This window comes from Puma concolor, chromosome A3, assembly GCF_028749965.1.
Source record: "Puma concolor isolate L17-30 chromosome A3, mPumCon1.1.hap2, whole genome shotgun sequence".
Taxonomy (NCBI): domain Eukaryota; kingdom Metazoa; phylum Chordata; class Mammalia; order Carnivora; family Felidae; genus Puma; species Puma concolor.
The window spans coordinates 122,390,183-122,415,234 of NC_141669.1; the positions used below are offsets into that span (position 1 = coordinate 122,390,183).

Sequence of the window (25,052 nt, forward strand, 5' to 3'; positions counted from 1 at the left end):
TTGAGAGACTTTGACAGCGCATGTGGGGTAGAGGAAGAAAGAGGAAGAGAGAATCCCAAGCAGGCTCCTCGCCACCAGCACACAGCCCAATGCAGGACTTGAACTCACGAAACCGTCAGATCATGACCTGAGCCAAAACCAAGAGTCAGAAGTTTAACTGACTGAGCCACTCAGGCACCCAGAGTCATATGTTCTACTGACTGGGCCAGCCAGGTGCCCCAAGACTTCCTATTTTTATCACCGATTCTGGAAAAGCTGCTTTTTTTTCTCCTACTGAGGACATGGAATCCCATCTTTAGGGCCATACAGGACTCAAAGCCAACCTAGACCTTAAGGCTCTTTGCAAATACTGCAGGACTATTTTAATGACCCCACCTCGCCATCCACCAACATGAAGAGGTAACACAGTTTTACAAATACTTGAGCACATATTATTGGAGATCCTATTTGCTTTTAAGAGAAGCTTTTATTTTACCTGTTGTCTTGCTTTATTTGAGCTACAGTGGAAAAAGCATGGACTTCAGAGTCAAAGAGTCCCTATTACTTATTAACTACACAAGTTTGCAGCATCTCCATCTATAAAATGAAATAATTATGGATACCCCTGCGAGGATTAAGTAATATATTACTTATAAAAATGCCTGGCATATCACACTGGAGCCAGGAGAGCACCTTAATATTCCTTAGTTTCTTTTTTTCCACCTATTTCTTGCTGAATTTTATGGATCTGAATGAGTCACCTTAAACTCTTTTGGAACAAAAAAAGCATGTAAATATACAATATAAAAATAGTATACACTCCTCTGGGAATTAGGGGTGGGCAGTGACTAGGAAGGGACAGGACATGACTTTCTGGGTAATGATAATATCTTGGTAGGAGTTTGAGCTGCATAGGTGTATGCCTCTGTCAAAACTCAGCACAAGTACAGTTAAAATTTAACTGCAATGAAATGTACAAATCTTACCTCAAAAGAAAAAAAAAGAAGTACGCTTATAAATAATGACCTCTACTTACTGATATGTATGCTGAAGCACTGAGGGAAAATACATTAAAAAATATGGATAGGGGCACCTGGGTGGCTCAGTCAGTTGAGCGTCTGACTTTGGCCCAGGTCATGATCTCACGGTTCGTGAGTTCAAGCCCCACGTCAGGCTCTGTGCTGACAGCCTGGAGCCTGCTTTGGATTCTGTGTCTCCCTCTCTCTCTGCCCCTCCCTAGCTCATGCTCACTTGCTTGTTCTGTCAAAAATAAACTTTAAAAAAAATATATGGATAGATGGCTAAATAAATGGACAGGATAGAGTAAAATGTTAATGGTCAAAACCTGGTGGTGGGTGTATGGTTGCTCACTGTGGAATTCTTCCACTTTGCAGAACATTTGAAATTTTTCATAATAAAATACTGGGAAAAACCTTCCTACAGGAAAAAATGTAAGGCACTCAATACACATTAGTTCTCTGCCCAAATTCTGTCCCTACTGTTATTCATCCGATTGTTCATCTAGTTGAAAACACTTACGAGGCGCCCAGTGTAGTACTGCCTACAAGTGTCTCAGCCCTAAGCCCTCTGAATCATGGGAGTTCTGTGAGGATTAAGTAAGATAATAAACATTCAACATTAGCCCAGTTCCTGCCGCAGCTGGTGTTTGATAAATGCTAGCTGTTATTATGCCAGTATAGCATACAGCAAAGAGTATGGGCTTGGAGCATACCAAGCAGTGGTTAGAAGCCATGACTCCTAACTGACCACCTGGAGTCAAATCCCAACTCCACCACTTTGTAGCTTTGGGCAGAATTTTTAACCTTTCTGTGCCTCAGTTTCCTCATCTGTTAAATAAATAAAAAAGGATGACAATATCTCTCTCTCATTATAGTGCCAGAAGAAGACCAAAGACAGCTACGTGGGGGTGAGGAGAGGGTGGTAGGAACTGGATGATCTGGGACTTGAAGGCAGAGAAGGACAGGGAAAGCTTATTAATGAGCAAGTATGTGGCACATATATGGTTAGTGTGACAATTAAACATGGTAATATATATAAAGTGCTTAGACAGTAGCTAGAACAGTATGAGTACTCAATCACTATGCTGGATACACACAGAGAACATGTGGATGAATGCACAAGTCCCTGACACCTCACGGAGTTGATTGACAATCCAGGACAGGAGGAAGACATGTCAACAGAAGCATCACAGAATGGGGGCCGATGTGTGCCATAGGAGATGTGCTACAATGGGCCTGGGACACCAGAAAATAAAACGGATAACAATGCCAGAGGAAGACCAAAGGTGGATTTATGGGGGGGATGGGGGAGAAGGGGACTGGATGACCTGGGACTTGAGGGCAGGGAAAACCTCATAATGCAGAAGTACACAGTACACAGCCAACCAGGGCATAAGAGAAGCTATGTAAGGGTGGGTTGGAAGATTTGTGGCTGGAGAGGAATCAGAATCAGATGGCGAAAAGCTCTGCTGATGAATGTGGACTTTGTTTTGCAAAAGTGCTTCAAAAAACTGACCAACCATTTATATACTCCACTGGGTTAGTAGAGGTGAGTCTTCCAAATTAATTGTCAACCAATAGCTTATCCTTGACTCTTCTGACAAATAAGGTATGCTGCTCATCATTTATGCACTGTACTTCTCAAATACAGTAACTAAAAATTCATAACCATTAGTATTTTACCAACTCAAGGCGTGAGGACAAATCTCTACTTAAGAAAGCCCAGAGCCTCTGGAAGGAGGGCCAAGGAAGAGATTACTAACAGTTTGTGGAATCAAGTGAGTTAGCACCACTCTAGTTGGTCCATCGCTTTGAGGCTTAACTCAGAATCTGACCCAAGAGATTAAATTCAGGAAGGGAGAAATGTCTATGCAGCAGAGAAGAGGTGGCTCCCTCTGGACACTGCCAGCTGGCCGCACTGCCTCTCTCCAAGCTCACTCTGCCTTGGTAAACATATGTCTGATTGCCAGAAGCACTGAGCAAGCCCACTAAGCCTTCCCAAAGTGTCTTCAACATCAGAGCCTGAGGGGAAAGGTCAGGAGGGGGGCAGGTTTTATGATTAAAGGCACCAAATACTACTTCAAAATTATGTATATGAAACATATGAAATACACATGATAACACACCTTTCAAGTACTGTTGGAAGGAAACTAAAATAACAAAATATGTATAAAGAGGTTTTTAAATTCTAGGATTACATGTGGGCAAACTTTTATCTTGGTATAAATCAAACCATTTTAGAAGAGGCAACTTTGAGTGAGTGGGCTGGCTGGTTCAGCCTCAGAGCTCAGAGGAACAGAGCTCCATGAGGGCAGGGACCATGACTGTCTTGATCATTGCTCTATTCTCAGGGCCTAACACAGTGCCTGGCACACAACGGGTGCTCACAAAATATCTGCTGACTGAAAACAGTCGAGTCTTCAGCTCGGAAGTACAGAAATACAAAGTTTGTTTGTCTTTTTAGTTCAGTGAGATTATTAAATTCTTAATTGGGTGGGCCAGAATTGGTTTAATACCAACCAAACTCAATGGAGACACACGAGATTTCCCCCCTCATTTTTAGAAGTGGTATTGCTTTCCAGGAGCCTTACTGTTCCTGCCATTTGTGCAGAGCTGTCCTCTCCTTACATCAGGGCATCTGGGAAACAATCCCTCATCAGGCTATACCTCATCAGGTACAAACCTGATATTCAACCTGCATATATATATACACACATATATATAGTGAGCTGCATACATAGTGAGCTCAACTTTGCAGTAACCAAAATGTCAGTCCCAGCCTGGTGGGGCATCTTCCGTCCTGTGGACAGAGCAGTCTGTACTCTGACAGAGTCCAAATCCTCCTAGACTTCACTCAGACTCCCAGTCTGCTATCTCTTTGCAACGTTCTTCATTTGAACATGTTATAAACCTCTAATTTTTATGATTTTTCTGTTTACAAGACTTTAAAACTTGGCTGCTTCCTAATGACCAAGGAGAGACTTTCATCTACATATGCTTCCAGAGGACTGCTTGGGTTTGGTCATCTCTGCGTGGATGTGCGCCGATTTCAAGGCCCATTTTGGCCTCAGCAGCAGTGAGGCAATATCTTAAGAGAATGCCAGGGTACTAATTGATATCTTTGGACCCATGACTCTGTGTAAGTTCTGGTTTGGATTTCTGTTTTTCCTTAAGTGCAATATCTTGCACTGACTAATTTTCTGCCCGCTTGGCCTCACAAAATTTTCAGAAAAATCTCCCATCAGCACAGCTTTAGAAAGGTCTAGGAAATTTAACATATTCAAAACTGAGCCCACAGGCAACACTGTGGCAAATCACCATTATCATTTACCCACTCAGAGAGGGGGACTGACCTCCAAGCTTTGTTCCTATTCTTAAGCCAGTGTCTACCCAGGACCAAATTGTTTCTCTAGCCTATGATGGCTTTTTACTGAAAAGAAAATGAGACAGGGAGAAAACAGAAAACTCTGGTAATGAATCCTATCAAAATTTTCTTTTTTAAACAAATTTTTTAGTTTCAGCTAATTTTAGACTTACAGAAAAGTTGCGAAAATAACAGAGTTTCCATATATCCCTGACCCAGCTTCCTGTAATGTTAACATCTTACCTAAGCCTAGCACATCGAACAGAACCTGGACATTAACACTGGTACAATACTATTAACTAAACCAAGAATCTTTTTCAAATTGCACAAGTTTTTCTCTGGCAATGTCCTTTTTCTGTCTTATCTAGAATCCTATTGTATGTAGTTATTTCTTAGTCTACTGTAGCCTGTGACAGAACCTCGATCTTTCCTTGCCATTTGTGTCCTTGACACTTTTTAAGAGTATTAATCAGTTATTTTTCTGACTGCCCCTTGATTTGGGTTTGCCTGATGTTTTCTCATGACTACACTGAGGTTTTGCATTTTTTTTTAAGTTTTAATTCCAGTTAGTTAACATACAGTGTTATATTAGTTTCAGGTGTACAATATAGTAATTCAATACGTTCTATCCTCATCATGACAAGTGTACTCCTTAATCCCTATCACCTAGTTAACCCATTCTCCTGAGGTTATGCATTTTTGACAAAAATAACACAGAAATGATGTATTCTCCTTAGTACATCATATCATAGGGGTCATTATATCAGTATGTCTTCTAACTGTTGATAGTTCACCTTGATCACTTGGTTAAGATGCTTTCTCTGCTACAAAGTTACTGTCTTTTCTTTCCTTTATAGTTAATAAACATGTTGAGAGCTGAGACTATGCAAATTCTGTCAATCATTTCTTAAAATACTGTCCCCCTCATTCATAAGTCTACTCAATTTCCTTAAAAACAAGAGTTTAGTTGATATGATTTCACCTTATTATTTCTATCACGCAAACACTTAGATATTACCCTTTTGTTTGTTCAAGGAATTATGTTTTTCTTCTGCTTATAAAAATAGCACACCTCTGCTGTTAAAAAAAAAATCACTGTGGAGAGCTCATAACCATACCTTTAGGGATTGGTACTTGTTATGGACTAAATGTTTGTGTCCACCCCAAAATTCACATTAAAATTCTAACTCTCCATGTAATGGTATTAGGAGACAGGGCCTTGGGAGGTGATTAGTTCATGACAGTGGAGCTCTCATGAATGAGATTATGCCCTCACAGAAGGGACCTCAGAGAGCTCTGTCTCCTCCCCACCATAGGAGGACACAATAAGAAAAAGGCCACCTGTAACTCAAAAGAGGGCTCTCATCAGAACCTGACCATGCTGGTACCTTATCTCAACTTCTGCCTACGAGAACTGGGAGAAATAAATTTCTGTTGTTTGTCAGCCACCCAGTCTGTGGTATTTTGTTACAGCAGCCTGAGCTAAGACAGCATTGTAGATAATCTGATGTATATACATCCCAGTGAACTTTTTCTCCTCTTTTAATACCACTGGAGTCACACACAGACCATGGGCTGAAATCCAACTCCATCATGGACTTCAAGTAAATCACTTAACTTCTGTGCGCTGGTTGGCCAGCATCTATTATTTGCAGATGGGGTAAGCAAAATTAACAGTTTTTTGAAATAACTATTCAGTAAGGTAGAAATAAAAATTTTACAGCCTGTATTTTAGGGAGAGCAATGAAACACTGCCATGGGGAGGGTGAGGTCACACAACGGGCATCCAGATGTGGCATCTGGACCTAAGTCAAAGTTGTTCATTGCTGAATTACTTTAAAATCTGGAGGAATGCTACCTGGCTCCCAGAATTTACTTATTCCTAGTTTTTCAAGTAAGGCTCTAATAGTCTATAAAGGTATCACTTAGAATTTGTGTGGTCCGAATGATAATCAAGAAAAGGTAATCTCTCCTATTTCCTCCAAGACAACACCAACAGCAATAACAACAGCAGAACACATGACACGCACCGGACACTGTGTATTCTGCACGCTCGCGATGCAGCAGTTCATTTAGTCCTCAGCACAACCCTTGGTATTATTATCGCCTCCAACCACAGGTGCAGAAACTAAGGCACAAAAAGGCTAAGTAATTCCCAGGGTCACTCAGCTAGTGAGTAGACAGCAGAGTCAGGATTTGAACCCAGGCAGGTCCTAGTTCCAGAGTACATGCTCTCAGCACTGGGCTCTCCTGTTGTCAGAGTGTAAGAACAAATTCTTGTCCAGAAGACACACACAGGCTATGAATTAGCATTCTGGATGAAGCTGAATTGAACAAAAGATTCAAATGACAGAAGAAAACCACTTCCAGAATGGAAAGACCTCAAAGAAACAAGGAGGAATTCCCAGGGTCTCACCTAATTAGCAATCAAAGAGGGTCACTAAGACACAGCCTGGAAATATCTAAAAGCAATGTGTAAAAGGGAAGAGAAAAAAAAGAACTCCAAGAAAACAAGTTAAACAAGCAGATTATGTGAAAGAAATCCAGCAGAGTTTTGATTTTTTTTTTTTTTTTTTGTAGCAGAAGCCTAGAAACAAGGCAATGTAAGACATAAGACCTCAAAAAAAAAAAAAAAGATGAGCAATTCAAAACACTTGATCTGTAAACACAGTGATGCCACCCTGCAGACCAGGTATCCTGTCAATCCTCTCCCACTGAGCCGTCTCCAAAAGCTGCAGTCAATAGCCACCTGCATTTCCTCAGCTTCTCCACGCTCCAGTGAGAGCTGACTTAGGAACTCTGTGGGAACTAGGCAGGCTGGGATCGCTACCAGTTTTCTAACTGGGAAAACCAGTGGCTTGGCTTCTTACCCTACTGGACCTGTGGTGGCCACTGCCCCTTATAGGAAATCATCTCTTCCATACGGCTCTTTCTTCTTCTAGCATCGATTTGGCATTTTGATCTGGTTTGCAGTCCCACTAACTAGATTAGTAACAATGCCTTGGAGTCTTAGTTTTCTGGCCCACAAAGTAGAGTAGTAATAATTTCCATACACAGGGCTATTGAGAAGATAAAATAAGCGATGTGAAAAACCTCTCACCACCCTGTGTGGGACATGTTATCAGAGTGCCCAGGACATCTCCATTTCCTGAACATAAAGAACTGGTCTCTGCCCAGAGGCCATCCCAACCCTTTTATTTTCTGTCTACATGCTCTACCTCTGGGTTTATGTCTATTCTCATGACTCTGACATCCTCAGAGCAAGTGTGTCTCACCCATTTATCTCCAGCCCTCACAACACACCTGACTTTCTGACCCATGCTTCTAACTGCTCCTAGATATGTTTCCCTACATCTCTTCAGGGTTTTCTGAATTCAACAAGTCCTAAAATGAACTCTTGTCTCTCCAAATAAGTCTCTGCAGCCCCCCTGCATCCATTACCCCACTCCATAAGTTGGCCAATATTTCCACTGTTGGTCATCGCCTTCCCTAAAACAAACCAACCAACCCCTCTCAGTCAACCACGAATTCCCAATCTCACCTGAGTCAGACCCTAGCGCTTTTAGACACTGCTTCGAAACACCTCATTCTCTCTTTTCCATCACCACTGCTACCACCTTGTTCGAGTTCCCAACATCTCTTACCTGGATGACTGCCATAGCTGCTTAACTGACTTCCTGCAGCCCATGCTTCACCTGAGAGCCACAGTTACCTTTCTAAATATAAACTCGAGCATGGTGCCCCCTTGCTTTAAAACCATTGTGATGCAGCCCACAGGATACGACAAACTGAACTTGTTGGACAGGCATTCGAGGTGCTTTATGATCTGGCCCAACATCCCTTTGTTCAGTCTCATCTCCAGCCACTTGGGTACCTTTAGGCTATGATGAACTTGGGTATCTTCAGGCTTTTGCCCTTTTGTTTTATCCTCTATCTTGCAAAGCTCTACTGGTACAATATAACTCAGCTCCCAGGATGCCTTTGCTGACTCACCAAACTTCACTCTCTCCCTCCCTCCGTGTCTCCGAGACACCTGACACATCACATCTTTTGCCACTGTTAGTCTGCATGCACGCCACCTCCTCAACCAGACAGGGGACCTTGAAGGCAGGGTCAGAACTGCTTTCACCTTTACATCTCCTGTACCAACCTCAGCGTCCGTCCAGCTTAGAGTGAGACCTCGGTGGTTGTTAACTAACCGAATCAAGAATAGCAAAATACTTGTGAGCACCAGGTTGAAGCTCCGAAGATTAGTACACCTCACAGAACAAATGTAAAATGTGAAAGGGGAAAATAATGGGAGTAGATAAGGAGAGAGGAAGCCAAAACAGGGAGAAGCGAAGTTTCCTTATATGGAAGGAAAGAAAAGTTCCTCTTTGCTTTGATGAGAGTAAATAAATATAGAAACAAATGTTATTTTTGGCACTAAGAAAACTCAAAAGATTGTTCACCTTTAAAATGTTTAAAAGTTAAAAGGAAAGAAAAAAAACATTCTCCAAAACAGAAGGTATAACAGAAAAGAGACAACTAATATAAAAATCAAGAAACAAATCATTTATAGAAAATATGACAAATGCAATAACAACCATGAATTAAAGAGGATAAATTTACACATAAGTTATAGAATCTTCAAGATTGGTTCAACAGAAGACAAAACCCAACAATAATCTGCTTGAAAGAGATAAGCTCTGAAATGACAATAATCAAGTTAGAAAATGTAACAAAATCACTACACAAGGTATCTATGGACAATGAAAAAAACATAAGACAAACATTGCTTTGAGTACTGTTAAGAAAAAAAAAACACAACTAAGCACACCAGCTAATAATATTGAGACACAAACAACAAAAAAAACCTAGAGAAACTTTTTTTTTTTTTTTTTAAAGAAAAGGAGTTAGAGGGGCACCTGGGTGGCTTAGTCACTTAAGTGTCCGACTTCGTCATGATCTGACGGCTCGTGAGTTCGGGCCCCACATCCGGCACTGTGCTGACAGCTCAGAGCCTGGCACGTGCTTCAGATTCTGTCTCTCCCCCTCTCTCTGCCCCTCCCCCACTCATGTGCTCTGTCTCTCTCTCTCAAAAATAAACATTAAAAAAAAATTTTTTTTTTTAAATTTTTTTTTTTTTCAACGTTTATTTATTTTTGGGACAGAGAGAGACAGAGCATGAACAGGGGAGGGGCAGAGAGAGAGGGAGACACAGAATCGGAAACAGGCTCCAGGCTCTGAGCCATCAGCCCAGAGCCCGACGCGGGGCTCAAACTCACGGACCGCGAGATCGTGACCTGGCTGAAGTCGGACGCTTAACCGACTGCGCCACCCAGGCGCCCCTTAAAAATTTTTTTTTTAAAGAAAGGAGTTAGAGATTTTGAAAGCAAAACCCAAAATACTTTGGAAGGAACCTTAAGAAATAGGCAGGAGTTGCTGCGTAGGAGAGGGGACTGCCCACCTGAGGAGCAGGAGTGGAAACTGATTTTTCACAGCCTCTTTTTATATGTTAAAAGTTTTCTCATTTCTAATAATTAATAATTATTAATAATAACAACCTAATAAAGTTTTCTATTTCTAATAAATTTCCTGTGAACAGACTAAACATAAATTTAATTTTTTCAAAAAAGGAAATGATGAAGTTGGAAAACAGGACATAAAGGCAATAAAATTGTAAGGGAGTGTCATGTGCTTAATAAGTTTGGATAAAATTAAATAAATGGATTTCCTATTAAAAATGTAAAATTCTATCCGACTTCAGCCAGGTCACGATCTCGCGGTCCGTGAGTTCGAGCCCCGCGTCAGGCTCTGGGCTGATGGCTCGGAGCCTGGAGCCTGTTTCCGATTCTGTGTCTCCCTCTCTCTCTGCCCCTCCCCCGTTCATGCATTTAAAAATGTAAAATTCTAACACTGGCAGAAATAGAATACCTAACTAGACTAACATCTTTAAAAAAATGACACTCCCACACAGCCACTAGCCTCTGATGGTTTATTAGTGAGTACTTTCAAACTCTCCAGAAACAAACAATTCATAACATAGAAATTACGCCTAAAATAGGCCAAGATATACATTATATAGTTTATTGTACTAACCTGGTCCTAAAGCTGGCTAAAGAAAAGAGAGAAAACTATAGACAAAGCTTACTTAGAATTTATGCTCAAATCTAAAAGAAAATAATAGTAAACATAATCTAAGAATAGCTTAAATTAAAACCGTGTCATGTTAACAGATACCAAAAATTCAGCCGTTAAAATTCAATACCTATTCCTAATTTAAAAATTCTAAAACGGGGCGCCTGGGTGGCGCAGTCGGTTAAGCGTCCGACTTCAGCCAGGTCACCATCTCGCGGTCCGTGAGTTCGAGCCCCGCGTCGGGCTCTGGGCTGATGGCTCAGAGCCTGGAGCCTGTTTCCGATTCTGTGTCTCCCTCTCTCTCTGCCCCTCCCCCGTTCATGCTCTGTCTCTCTCTGTCCCAAAAATAAATAAACGTTGAAAAAAAAAAATTAAAAAAAAAATAATAAAAAAAAATAAAAATTCTAAAACGAGTAATAAAGGTGTACTTTCTTCCCCTTATTAGAGTATCTATTTAAAACCAAATGCCAATATTATACTTCAAAGAAGAAATGAGCCATGTAATCATTAAAAATAGGCAAAAAATGAAGACGTATTTAATCATCACTGTTAATATAGTGTCAGGACTTATTTCCAATATGAAGTAACATGAAAACAAATAAGAAATACAAATACTGTAAATCCAGAGGCAAAATGTTTTTATATATGACACCATTTATATTCATAAACCCAAAGGAATCCTTTACATGGTTATGATGAGTTTAAAATGACCAGAGTCATCACCAATATAGAAAAATCAATAGTGGGGCGCCTGGGTGGCGCAGTCGGTTAAGCGTCCGACTTCAGCCAGGTCACGATCTCGTGGTCCATGAGTTCGAGCCCCGCGTCGGGCTCTGGGCTGATGGCTCAGAGCCTGGAGCCTGTTTCGGATTCTGTGTCTCCCTCTCTCTCTGCCCCTCCCCCGTTCATGCTCTGTCTCTCTCTGTCCCAAAAATAAATAAACATTGAAAAAAAAATTTTTTTTTAAATAAAAATAAAATAAAAAAAAGAAAAATCAATAGTGTTTCTGGTCCTCACACTTGATCACACAAGGAAACCTCCCAGGCTGTTTTTTAAAGTGCTGATGCCTACCTAAAGACTCCACCAAACAAGTACTAGACCTGATAAATGAATTCAGTAAGGTTACAGGATATAAAACCAATATACAAAAAATCTGTTGCATATCTATACACCAATAATGAAGCAGCAGAAAGAGAAATAAAGGAATCAATCTCATTTACAATTACACCAAAAACAATAAGATACCTAGGAATAAACCTAATCAAAGAGGTGAGAGACCTGTACTCTGAAAACTATAAAACACGGATGAAAGAAATTGAAGAGGACACAAACAAATGGAAAGATATTCCACACTAATGGATTGGGAGAACAAATATTGTTAAAATTTTCATACTATGCAAAACAAGGTACATTAAATAATGCAGTCCCTATCAAAATACCAATAACATTTTTCACAGAACTAGAATAATCCCAAAATTTATATGGAACCACAAAAGACCCTGAATAGCCAAAGCAATCTTAAAAAGAGAACAAAAAAAACTGGAGGTATCGTAACCTCAGATTTCAAGACATACTACAAAGCTGTTGTAATCAAAATAGTATGGTACACATAGATTGATGGAACAGAATAGAGAGCCCAGAAATAAACCCATGATTATATGGTCAATTAATCTTTGACATAGGAGGCAAGAATATACAACAGGGAAAACGTCTCTTCAACAAATGGTGTTGGGAAAACTAGACAGCTACATGCGAAAGAATGAAACTGGACCACTTTCTTACATCATACAAAAACTAACCTCAAAATGTATTAAATATCTAAATGTGAGACCCAAAGCCATAAAAACCCTAGAAGAGAGCACTGGCAATAATTTCTCTGACATTGTCTATAGCAACATTTTTCTAGAGATGTCTCTTGAGGCAAGGGAAACAAAAGCAAAAATAAACAATTGGGACTGTATCAAAATAAAAAGCTTCTGCACAGCAAAGGAAACAATTAACTAAAAGACAACCTACTGAATGGGAGAAGATATTTGCAAATGACACATCTGATAAAGGGTTAGTATTCAAAACATATAAAGAGCTGATATGGGGCGCCTGGGTGGCGCAGTCGGTTGAGCGTCCGACTTCAGCCAGGTCACCATCTCGCGGTCCGTGAGTTCGAGCCCCGCGTCGGGCTCTGGGCTGATGGCTCAGAGCCTGGAGCCTGTTTCCGATTCTGTGTCTCCCTCTCTCTCTGCCCCTCCCCCGTTCATGCTCTGTCTCTCTCAGTCCCAAAAATAAATAAAAAACGTTGAAAAAAAATTTAAAAAAAAAAAGAGCTGATACAACTGAACACTGAAAAACACCAAATAATTCAATTAAAAATTGGCAGAATACATGAACAGACATTTTCCCAAAGACATACAGATGGCCAATAGACACATGGAAAGATGCTCAACATCCCTCATCATCAGGGAAATGCAAATCAAAACCACAGTGAGATATCACTTCACACCTGTCAGAATGGCTACAATCAAAACCAAGAAACAAGTATTGGTGAGGATGTGGAGAAAAAAGGAATCTCTGAGCTCTGTTGGTGGGAATGCAAACTGGTGCAACCACTGTGGAAAACAGTATGGGGATTCCTCAAATAATTAAAAATAGAATTACCACATGATCTAGTAATTCCATTACTGGGTACTTACCCAAAGAATAGAAAACCCTAATTTGAAAAGATATATGCATCCTTACATTTATTGAAGCAACAAATTATGGAAGCAATCCAAGTTTCCATCAATAGATGAATGAAGAAGATGTAGTATGTACACACACATGCGTGCATGTGCGCGCGCACACACACACACACACACACAGAAATATCACTCAGCTAAGAAAAAGAATGAAATCTTGCCATTTGCAACAACATGGATGAATCTAGAGTATGATGCTAGGTGAAATAAGCTAAAGAAAGACCAATACCATATGATTTCACTCATCTATGCAATTTAAGAAACAAAACAAATGGACAAAGAAAAAGAGAGACAAGCAAAAAACCAGACTCTTAACTATAAAGAACAGATAGTTACCAGAGGGGATGTGGGTGGGGGATGGGTGAAACAGGTGAAGGGAAACTAGTACCCTTATCATGATGAACAGTGAGTAATGCATACATGTGTTGAATCACTGTATCGTACACTTGAAACTAGTATGACACTGTGTGCTAATTATACTGGAATTTTAAAAAATTACCAAAAAATTAAATACAAAATGCCAATGCCTACACCGCATCCCAGATAAATTGTCTCAGAATCTCCGGAGGGATGACCAGGCATCTGTATTTTATAAAGCTTCTGAGGTGATTCTAGTGTGCTGTCAAGTAGAGTACCACCAGTACATGCTTATATGCTTAATTACCTAAATATCTAAAAAACACAACACAAAAAGTGTAACAGTTTGTGATATTTGCAAGCGAACAGGAGTTCCAGCCATATTGCTTTAAGGGAACATTGCTGTAAGGGAACAGGAGTTCAAAAGAAGAAACCTGAAAGGGGATATAATCAGCTACTGTGCAAATGTCTCCAGTCCACTGCAGTTTAGGCAAAGAAGCAGGCAGCTGCCCAAGTTATTAGAGGGCGACATAACACACGGCCACAACAAAATAATGGTAGCAAGAGCTAACGAGTCTCGGTGCAAGTGCCGTTGGGATAGGAATTACGCATGAGGATTCAACAGAGGCCGAAGGGGAACAGGGCTACCTGCATACCTGCATGAGGTTAAATGTGAGATAAATTCCTAGAAATGCAATTGCTGGGTCAAATGGTATGTGCCTTTAAAAGTCAAAGATCAATTTTGAAAGCTCTTAAAGGTAACATAGAAAAAGCATGATGTATAGTGTAAACAAAACATCGTACTTGATAGGTACGAGTGGAGCAGGACAATGAGCTAGGCTGGAGCGAGGCAAGATGGCTCAGTGTCGCCAGGTAGTAGGTAAACAGACTGAAATAACAGAGAATTCCTCATGAGTCCAATTTTGGCTTTGCCTTTCCTATTAACTCTGTCCCCACAGCAGACACCTGAAGGTGAAAGAGGGCAGGAGTCATGTAGCTATCTGAAAGGACAAGATTTGAGGCAGGAACATTTCTGGGTTGACTCTGGATTGATTGCAGACAGCAAGGAGACCAGTATGACTGGAACAGTTGGTGTGAAGGTGAGCATTAGAAAATGTACATAAAAGTTCACATGTGAAAAAGCTTATCTTATGCTCTTTTTAATTTAGAGGATTGACATGCAAGGCCACAAAGTATTTTTTACTCAATCTACACCTCAAATTTAAAGAATGAGCAAGCTGGAATGTGTCCTATATCTAACAGTAGTCCTGCTGCAGTCCACCATAAGGCAGGAAGTTCCAGAAGCTCCAACAGTAGAAACATTCCCATGGACTGGGTAGCCCCAAACCTGCGGAGGAGTGATGTTGCTGTGCAGTTGTCTACGTCAGGACACTGAACACAGAACTTCCAGCATTATATACCATCACCGACTCTGACTCCATTTCCTCCCCTTTCTTTCCAAAAACTTCCATTCAGCACACTGAAGTTCTTAACTTTATAATGAAGACTAATACAATAGATTTCCTTTATTTCATAAGTTTAACAACAACAGCCAACAACAACAAAATGCCAAAGTCTAAAGCTTGTGAGTGGCTTAGTAACAGAATAAATTGAGTTCACAACTTGATAAGTAAATGACCAAAAAAAAAACAAAAACAAAACAAAAAAAAAACCCCAAAATCGTAAGTAGGTCACATCTACTTCAGCAAATGAAGGCTTACATTAATTGTTTGCTCGTCTGCTTTGTCTTTAGTATTATATTTAGCATTGAAAAGTGTTTCCTATTCCTGAGGGCAGCCTAAGAGTATGGTTTGGGTAAGTGGCATTCAAACAAGTGTTCTAGTTTTTCAAGTCAGTTATTTAATAAAGCAGAAGTATAAGTCTTGCACTCAAACTAAAAGCTGACCTCAGACTAAACCTGCACATCAGAGAGACACAATACACAGCTCAACTTTTATTATATCCAATAATCAGCCTAAGGTAGAAGTTCCTATCAAGGCATCTAGGATTTCACCTAGATTATATATTCAATAAATATTTTTAGATTAATTAAAAAAATCATTTGATCAAAGAGCTCAGCAATAAAAACCAAGGGAGGAGAAAATAAAGAATGTTTAACCATAACACAAAGACTAAATATAGCTTTAAAGACTTAGGAGTTACAAAGTATGGCAAGAAACTTGTTAAAATTCAGAAGCATACTATTTACCCAGGAAACATGCTTTTTCCTCCCTTCATTGGTCTCTCCACTTTCTCCCTTCATCTCTTGCAGCCCTGTATGCATCTTTAAAGGTCCACTTGTTGCTTGGGCAGCTGCAATTCAGCCCTGTGAAAAAAGCAGCATCTCATCACTTTGTGAGGAGAGAGAAAGTACCTTTTAGGAAGCTGAGTAACCCAATCTCATCAATCTCTTTTCCTAATTCATTTCCATCAAAACTATACACAAACAGAAAAACCAGGGCCGGAGGCAGGGAGGAAGGAGAGTAAAATGTGGTTGTAAAAATACAAACTAGCAATTTAAAACTATTAAATTCTAGCAGAAATGAAAAAAATATAAACGGAAATAAAGCAAACTCAATTTTCTCTGATAATAGATCAGAACAAGATGATTTCTAAAATCTGTAATTTCAGGTGATTCATAAAATCAGTAATTTTAACACTCTTTCCACCAATGAGTTTCCCTGTCCCTCTTCTGGTTAAGTTTGAGATGGCTTAACAGAGAGGAAAAAATCAACGGATGTGGGCCTTACAACTTCAAGAATGCACACCATTAAGGATATGCTCTTTTCTGATGCTCTGCCATTCAAAGCCCTGGGGCTTTCCTGGCATGGATTGTAGTGGTACCAAAAAATGGTCTACCCTGTGAGTTCCAGGCCAAGGAACCATATTATCATCATCTGTGTCTCTGACCCTTAACATCGATGTTGTCCCACTCTGCCCAGGGCCAATGATGGGCACACAGTATCTCTCAGCAAATGAATGAGACAGTAACTATGTGTTTTCAACAAACCACTAGAGACGCTTCATGCAATCTTCAAATTTCTCAGGAAGCAGCTGAAAAACCACTGCTTTTGAGTTCGTTTTTTTTTTTTTTTCCCCAAAGCATTCTCTTTGGTTGACATGCCCATTACCAATAAAATGGCCCTAAAGTGAGTATACCAGAGGCCCTCAGAACCTCAGATAGAACGGTGCACAGGCACATGACAGAGGGTGGGAACTATAGGGATCTGTGAATGTAAACACATAAAAGCACCCTTCACCAAAGTAGCTCCTAGCTACCTTTCACCGTGATTCTTAGGTCTCTAATGTTCACATCAAGCTTTTACTCTGTGTCAGGCACTGTTCTAAGAGCTTTAACTACATTAACTAATTCGTTCTTGGTAACACCCATATGTGATCGATTCTATTATTCTAATTGCCAAGGTGAGGAAACTAAGGCACAGAAAGTTTATGTAAACTGTACAAGGAAATGCACTAAGCTGCTGTTCAAAGGCAGGGTCCTGGAGCAGACACCCCCAGTAAGTGGCAGCCTCATCTGCATAACTTGTTTTCTCCTGTGGCTGTCATGGTTCAGCAGTACCATGTCTAGTTGGTACTGCTAGCTCTTGTTGGAAATTTTTCCTAATTAATAATTTATTGAAAAACTTAACTTTGAATTCTCCACAACTTAAAAACTGACCCCTTATTTTAAAACATTATCCAATGAATATAACAAAAAGGAGATCTTCCTAATTTTGTGGAAGTCAGAAGCAATTATTTTAAGCTGACTACTCACACTTACGCAAAACTTCAGCTTATAATATTTATTCCAGACACTTTGCTACGCTTTTGCCAGATCCCCTCTAACTTTGAAATCGCAAAGCCTTTGCTCAAGTAAGCCATTTATTCTCTTACACTCTAGTTCAGTTATTGGAACATGATGATGATGATGATGCCAAAAGCTGTGGATTCAATCCACTGCAGACCAGTTAGCTTTGTTTGCTTCATGTCTACAAACTCTAAGCCTGGATGGCATATTTTGAGTCCTATAAGGAATCAGGTAGGAGTGTGCAACACAACTAGAATAAATATGTCTGCTAGAGAAACAGGTCCACAAATAACACAGGGCCAGAAGCAGAACTATGAGACAAAAGCACCAATTTCATCATAAAGAAAAGCTTTATGATCACTGGTATAGCATTTCTACGTCTGAGTGAGAAGCTTTTTCAATGCCAGATATTTTGCCAAATCTAACCTAAAGTCCTTCCTTCAAAAACAAAACAGGTGTAAGATTTGAAAAAAAAAAAAAACCAACTAAGATTTTTATCACACAAGCCCACCTTGACTGATCTGAAAACAGAACCTTCTTATATCTGACACCAATTCCACTGACAATACAAAGCACATGTGATGATTTTAGAAACTGTCACAAAAATCACTAGCAGTGCAGGACAACAAACCATCAGAAAATTCCAATTGCATATATATATATACATATGTATGTGTGTGTATATATATACACACACATACATATGTATATATATATCATAGATTCTTTAAAATTACTCTTAATTTTCAAAAAACCAAATAATATACAGTTATTTTAAACATAGTTTTTTTAAGTTAAATGAAGAAACTAACAAACATTAGTTCATACCACATTTTAAAACAACCCAGGGCCTATTCAAGGTAGTTTTACCACCTTCTATGAATAAAAATTTGAAAACAAAATTATATTTCTCAATTGTTATTTTAGAAAGAAACCCACTTGGGATCATCCATCTGAGTTTTCCTGCCCATAGTTGGAAAGAACTTTCCCAACATACAAACGCTGCAAAGCCCATGGGTTCCAACAGTCACAAGGTAACTATGACAGCAAAGCCACATTTATGAGATCATAAAAACTATATGACATAATTTTTAAAAATTCACATAACATGAAATTAACCATTTTAAAGCGTACAATTCAGTGACATTTAGTATATTCACAATATCGTGCAACTTTCACCTCTACCTAGTTCCAAACCTTGTTAGTCACCCCAATATGAAACCTCATACTCATTAAATAGTCACTACCATCCCCCTGCTCCAGGCTGGCCAACCACTAACAGGCCTTATGTCTCTATGGATTTACCTATTCTGGGTATGTGACCATTTGTGTCTGCCTTCTTTTACTTAGCATGATGTTTTGAGGTTCTTCCATGTTGTAGCAAATATCAGTACTTCATTCCTTTTATGACTGAAAAATATCCCATTGTATGGATAGATGACATTTTGTTCATTCATCCATTGATGGACATTTGAGTTGTTTTCACCTTCTACCTACTGTGAATATTGCTGCGATGAACACTTGTGTACAAGTATTCGTTTGACTGTATATCTTCAATTATTTGCAGTATATATCTAGAAGCAGAATCGCTGGGTCATATGGTAATTCTATATTCAACTTTTTAAGGAATCGCCAAACTGTTGTTCACAGTGGCTACATCATTTTACATTCTCACCAGTGAAGCAGGAGAGTTCCAATTTTTCCACATCCTCACCAACACTACTTTTCTGTTTGTTTGCTTTGATGATAGCCATCCTTGTAGGCATGAAGTAGTACCTCATTATGATTTTTTTTAAAATTTTTTTCAACGTTTATTTATTTTTGGGACAGAGAGAGACAGAGCATGAACGGGGGAGGGGCAGAGAGAGAGGGAGACACAGAATCCGAAACAGGCTCCAGGCTCTGAGCCATCAGCCCAGAGCCTGACGCGGGGCTCGAACTCACGGACCGCGAGATCGTGACCTGGCTGAAGTCGGACGCTTAACCGACTGCGCCACCCAGGCGCCCCTCATTATGATTTTTTATTTGCATTTCCTTAATGACTAATGCATGTTGAACATCTTTTCAGAAGTGTGCTAGCCATTCTTAAATCTTTTTTGGAGAAATGTCCAATCAAGCCCTTGCCCATATTTTAATTGGGTTGTCTTTTTGTTGTTGAGTTGTAAGAGTTTTTAATACATTGTGGACACTAGGGCCCTTATCAAATTAGCAAACGTCCTATCCAATTCTCTAGATTTTCTTGCCACTTTCTTTATAGTGTCCTTTGATGCAAAGAGCTTTAAATTTTGAGGGAGTCCAATTTAGCTTTTTTTTTTCTTTTGCTGCTTATACATTTGGTGTCATTCCTAAGAATCCATTACCAAATCCAAGGTCATGAAGATTTACCCTTATGTTTTCTTCTAAGAGTTTTAGCTCTTAGAATTAGGTCCTTGAGCCATTTTGAGTTACTTGTATTATATAGTGTGAGGTTGGGATCCAACTTCATTAATGATTTTGCATGTCAATGTCCAGTTGTCCCAGCACCCTTTGCTGAAGAGATTGTCCTTTCAACCATTGTATAGTCTTTGCACCCTTGTCAAAACTCAAATAACTATAGATATATGGGTTTATTTCTGGATTTTCAGGTCCATTCCATTGATCTATATGTCTAGCCTTATGCCAGTACCACACTTTTGATTATTGTAGCTTTTCTAAAATTGGAAAGGGTGAAGAGCCTGGGTGGCTCAGTCAGTTGAGTGTCCAACTCTTGATTTCAGCTCAAGTCATGATCCCAGTGTCGTGGGACTGAGCTCCACATTGGGCTCCATGCTAAGCATGGAGGCCACTTGGGATTCTCTCTCTGTGTCCCTCTGCCTCTCTCCCCTGCTCATGCTCTAAAATAAAAATAAATAAACAAACAAACAAACAAACAAATAAATAAATAAATAAATAAAATTGGAAAGTATGATTCTTCCAACTTTATCTTTCTTTTGCAAGATTGTTTTGACTATTCAGAGTCCCTTGCAATTCCATATGAATTTTAGGATCGACTTTTTCATTTCTGCAAAAAAGGCCTCCAGGATTTTGGTAGAGATTGCACTGAACCTGAAGATTACTTTGGGTAGTATTGCCACCTTTATAATATCAAGTCTTCCAATTCATGAAGATGGGATATCTTTCCGTTCAAAGACATAATTTTACCTTATCTTAAAACGCCCTTGATAAGGTAATGCAATGATTTCCTTTAGTTGTCTCTATCTCTATGATAATCTACTAACACCCTAGAGTAATTTACAAATATGAAGTTTACACTTGCCACGGAGAACCCAATATTCATATTCCAGAGAAGGAATGTCAATTATTCAGGGTCTTATTGTTTGCTTTTGTCTACGGAAAAGGTCAGAACTCAAAGATGTTCATTTCCCTTATTTAAAATTAATTTTCATCATCCTCAGTTCCTACTAGAGGAATTGATACAGGAACCTTGTATGTTCACCGATGAGAATAAGTTGTTTAACAGACTTCATAGAATGGTATCACAAATTTTCTTTCATATACTTCAAATCCCAAAAAATTGATTATGAAGTATTAACTACTTTGCTAAAGAATGTGCTCAAACATCCTTGGTTATTTAGACCTAAAAATGTCAACTATACTTGGTAGGGAGAGGTGAAAGACTTTAAAAGTCTTTTCTCTAAAATTTCTTTGCTAAAGTCTAAGAGAGTATAATTGTTTGAAGTTACAAAAGGTAACGGGCTAGACAAAATCTGCTCTTTGCTCTTGTATCAAAATTATAACTGAAGATAACATAGTAACCCAGGAAAAATAACTGTGGCTTTTCCTAAAACTAGTAATTTCAAGGAAATTATATATCCCCCAAAAGTAAAAGTCACCTTAAAACCAGTAGATTATTTATCTGATGGGCAGAGATTGCTTCAGTTCCCATGTTTGGTGTCAACTTATCAATGCTTTAATTTATATGTCCTCTCAACACATGTGTCACATGGGACTAATAGTCCACACTGATCCAGTAATATCAAAAAGGGTTTTAAGAATCAAACTGCTGGGGCGCCTGGGTGGCTCAGTCGGTTAAGCGTCCAACTTCGGCTCAGGTCATGATCTCACGGTTCGTGGGTTTGAGCCCCACGTCAGGCTCTGTGCTGACAGCTCGGAGCCCGGAGCCCGCTTCAGATTCTGTGTCTCCCTCTCTCTCTCTGCTCCCCCCCTCCCCCACTCATGCTCTGTGTCTCTCTCTCAAGAATAAATAAACACTAAACAAAAATTAAAAAAAAAAAAAAAGAATCAAACTGCTTATAAATAACTTCAATCAGAAAATACTATCTGGTTTTGAAATAAACAACTAGCAACTCAATCCTGGGGAAAAGACATTCAATTCCATGTGTTTTGTCATCTATAATGAAACCAAAGGCAATAAAAATATCTTTTGGCAGGTGCTCAGGGTCAGTGCCTGGGCAGGGAATGTTAGCTAACGCAAAGTTAGAAAGTCTGATACTTGTTTTGTTTTTTAACCAGAAAGTTTAAGTTGAAGAGGCCAAGGAAAAAGGAGGCAAAGAAAAAAATAGACCTGGACAAGAAATGAGGGCAAAAAGATAATCAGATAAGATTCTGACACAGTGAGGTAGCAGACAGACAACAGTCCAGGGAGGGGGAAAGCTGCCTAGGGGGTACAGAGAGTGAACTCCTTGCTGGCTGAGTCTGCTGCCAAGCATCCAAGGATCCCTTCAGCAGTTTCCAGCAAAGCTGGTCAGTGTAATATCCATGGTCAACTCCCTCTTCACGGGATGAGTGTTGCCATAAATTCTTCCATAACATGACAGGTGGGGGGCACCCTCTTCTTTGGTCCTGCCACTGCCTAATGAGGGCCCCCACAGTATCCCTTCCTCTAAGAGTGTTTTCAACAAGCTAACTGAGTAAGTACTTCTTCCTCCCCATTTCCTCAGCTCTGTTTACACTCAGTTAACCTGAACTGTGTGTCAAGATTCAGGAGACAGATGGGATAAAGGGGCAGTGCCCAAGGAGATGGGATAAAGGCCACATTCCCCTTGGTTGGTGATGGCACAGAGGGAAACGAACTCTACAAGGAATGAGGCTAGGTGACGAGGTGCTGTGTCCTGTTCTGTCACAGAGATACACATCCTAGACCTCTCAAATCTAGAACTTACAATTCCTGTTCTTGAGTAATTTACACTGTATGGATAATAACACATGTATGGTAAGCACTTGAGTCTGGGGGGCGGGGAAGTGTTGCTTCCAGTTATCAGATGGTGTATCTCCAAGAGGTCATGGGTTTTTTTCACTTGACTCGTATCAGAAGAGCAGTCACAGGCTGCATAGCCAGTGCTTCAAGTCCTGCTGGAGCTCCTTACCCCAGAAGCCCCAGCAGAAGGGAGCCCAGATGGGCACTCAGGCAACACTTGCCGCAGGGCCGGCTGGGGTGAGGAAGGACCCCCCCACCCTCTCTCCGGGTGGTCAACGCTCAGCACTCTGAGGAACCTGACATAGCTGCTGTGATTTGGTCTCAATGTGGTAGTGGCAGTCTTGGTCCCTGACTGGACGCCCTGAGCTTTGTCTTTCTTCTTTCTTTCTGTGAAAGGAGCTTTCAGTTCATCTTCAGGCCTGCCATTCTGTGCCCAGGAACTGAACTCCTGAGGCATCTGCCCTGGACTTGGCCAGCCGCTTTAGTTTTATTCTCTGCTCTCTTTGTGGTGGTCTTGGTGAAAGGCTCCTAGAAACAAGCCCTGAACTGCAGGACAAATGCCTGATCTTCCAACACTGCTACACAGGAAAAGAGAAGCAGGGTGCACACTGGGCTTTATAACACAGCTACAAGCTAACCATTCCTGATTTTAAAATAGCCCAAGCCTAGGGGGCATGTGGGTGGCTCAGCTGGTTGCATGTCTGACTCTTGATTTTGGCTCAGATCATGATCTCACAGTTCGTGGGTTCGAGCCCTGTATCAGGCTCTGCACTGACCATGAGGAGCCTGCTTGGGATTCTTTCTCTCCCTCTCTCTCTCCCTCTCTCTGCCCCTGTCCCTCTCTCTCTTTCTCTCTCTGCCCCTGTCCCCCCACCCAAAATAAATAAACTTAAATAAATAAAATAAAATAATAATAAAATAACCCAGACCTGGACATATCTTACATGTCCATACATGAGGATGGGGAAACAAACCTTGCTATTCACACAACAGAATACTACTCAGCAATTAAAAAGAAAGAATCGGTTGCTGATATGCATACTATGGGTGAATCTCAAAATCATGTTAAGCAAAAGAAGCTAGACATAAAAGAGATTATATGATTTTGTTCATATGGAGTTCTGGAAAAAGTGAAATTAATCTATGGTGGTAAGCAGAATAAAGATTACCTTTGAATGGTGAAGACTGACAAGAAGGAAGCATGAGGGAAGTTTTCTGTAGTTAAAAAAAAAGATCTACATAGTGACTGGGGTGGTATTCACATGGGTATAAATATTTGTTAAAACTTATTGGACCATACATTTAAAATCTGCACATTGTGCTGTATGTCAATGACATCTCAATTTTTAGAAATAAAAAGGCTCAGGGGTGCCTGGGTGGCTCAGTTGGTTAAGCATCTGACTCTTGATTTCAACTCAGGTCATGATCTCACTGTTCATGGAATCGAGCCCTGTGTGGGGCTTGCACTGAGTGTAGAGCCTGGGATTCCCTCTCTCCCTCTCTCTCTCTCTGCCCTTCCCCCATTTGCTTATGCACTCACATGTTCGCTCTCTCTCAAAATAAATATACATTTTATTTTATTTTTTTTTCTCTTTTTTTTTTTTTAATTTTTTTTCAACGTTTTTTATTTATTTTTGGGACAGAGAGAGACAGAGCATGAACGGGGGAGGGGCAGAGAGAGAGGGAGACACAGAATCGGAAACAGGCTCCAGGCTCTGAGCCATCAGCCCAGAGCCTGACGCGGGGCTCGAACCCACGGACCGCGAGATCGTGACCCGGCTGAAGTCGGACGCTTAACCGACTGCGCCACCCAGGCGCCCCAAATATACATTTAAAAAAAACGTTTTAAAAAGGCTCAAAAGTCTTCATAAAAAATGGCAAAAGACAGTTTTCCATCATATTGCCCTTATGTGGCCGACCGTATAAGGAGATAATTTGAGGTATGCAAATATACCTTAGACAAAACAAAGATACATCTCTTTAAAGTAACGTAGAAATTTATATCATTGTATACATTTAGCTCTTAAGACTGAATTACAGGGGCGCCTGGTTGGCTCAGTCAGTTAAGCATCTGACTCTTGATTTCAGCTCAGGTCATGATCTCACTATTTGTTAGATCAAGCCCCGAGCTGGGCTGCGCGCTGACAGTGTGGAGCCTGCTTGGGATTGTCTCTCCTTCTCTCTCAAAATAAATGAACATTTTAAAAAAATACTGAATTACATAAAGAGTTCCCTCAAATTTCTCTCATTCTAATATCCAAGTTAAATATTTTAAGCATATTTTAAGAGCAGAAAGTATGCTTTAGAGGATGGAAAGGCTAATTTGATATTTTTTAATGTGTGAAAAAATTTCCTGATTATAAGAGCAACATGCATTTAATATAGGAAAACTGTAAAATACAAAATAGATAAGACTACAGGGGCAGAAAACTCACATAATCCAAATCATAAGCATAAAGAAGAAAATTAAAAGTCA

At 40.0% G+C, this 25,052-nt stretch overlaps 1 protein-coding gene across 13 annotated transcripts in view; it reads right to left on the reverse strand.

Moving 5' to 3' along the window:
• The window catches only part of ZHX3 (zinc fingers and homeoboxes 3), a 125,017-nt gene that overhangs the window by 48,659 nt on the left and 51,306 nt on the right, over positions 1 to 25,052 (reverse strand). For 10 of the 13 annotated variants that reach the window (XM_086702209.1, XM_086702207.1, XM_086702204.1 and 7 more), the window contains one exon: positions 15,781 to 15,897. The exons of 2 other annotated variants lie outside the window; for them this stretch is intronic. The gene's annotated coding sequence lies outside the window, so the exon portion shown is untranslated. Of the gene's footprint in view, positions 1 to 15,780; positions 15,898 to 18,318; positions 19,148 to 25,052 lie in introns of those variants that run through there. One more of the 13 variants, XM_086702202.1, reaches the window with a different exon arrangement.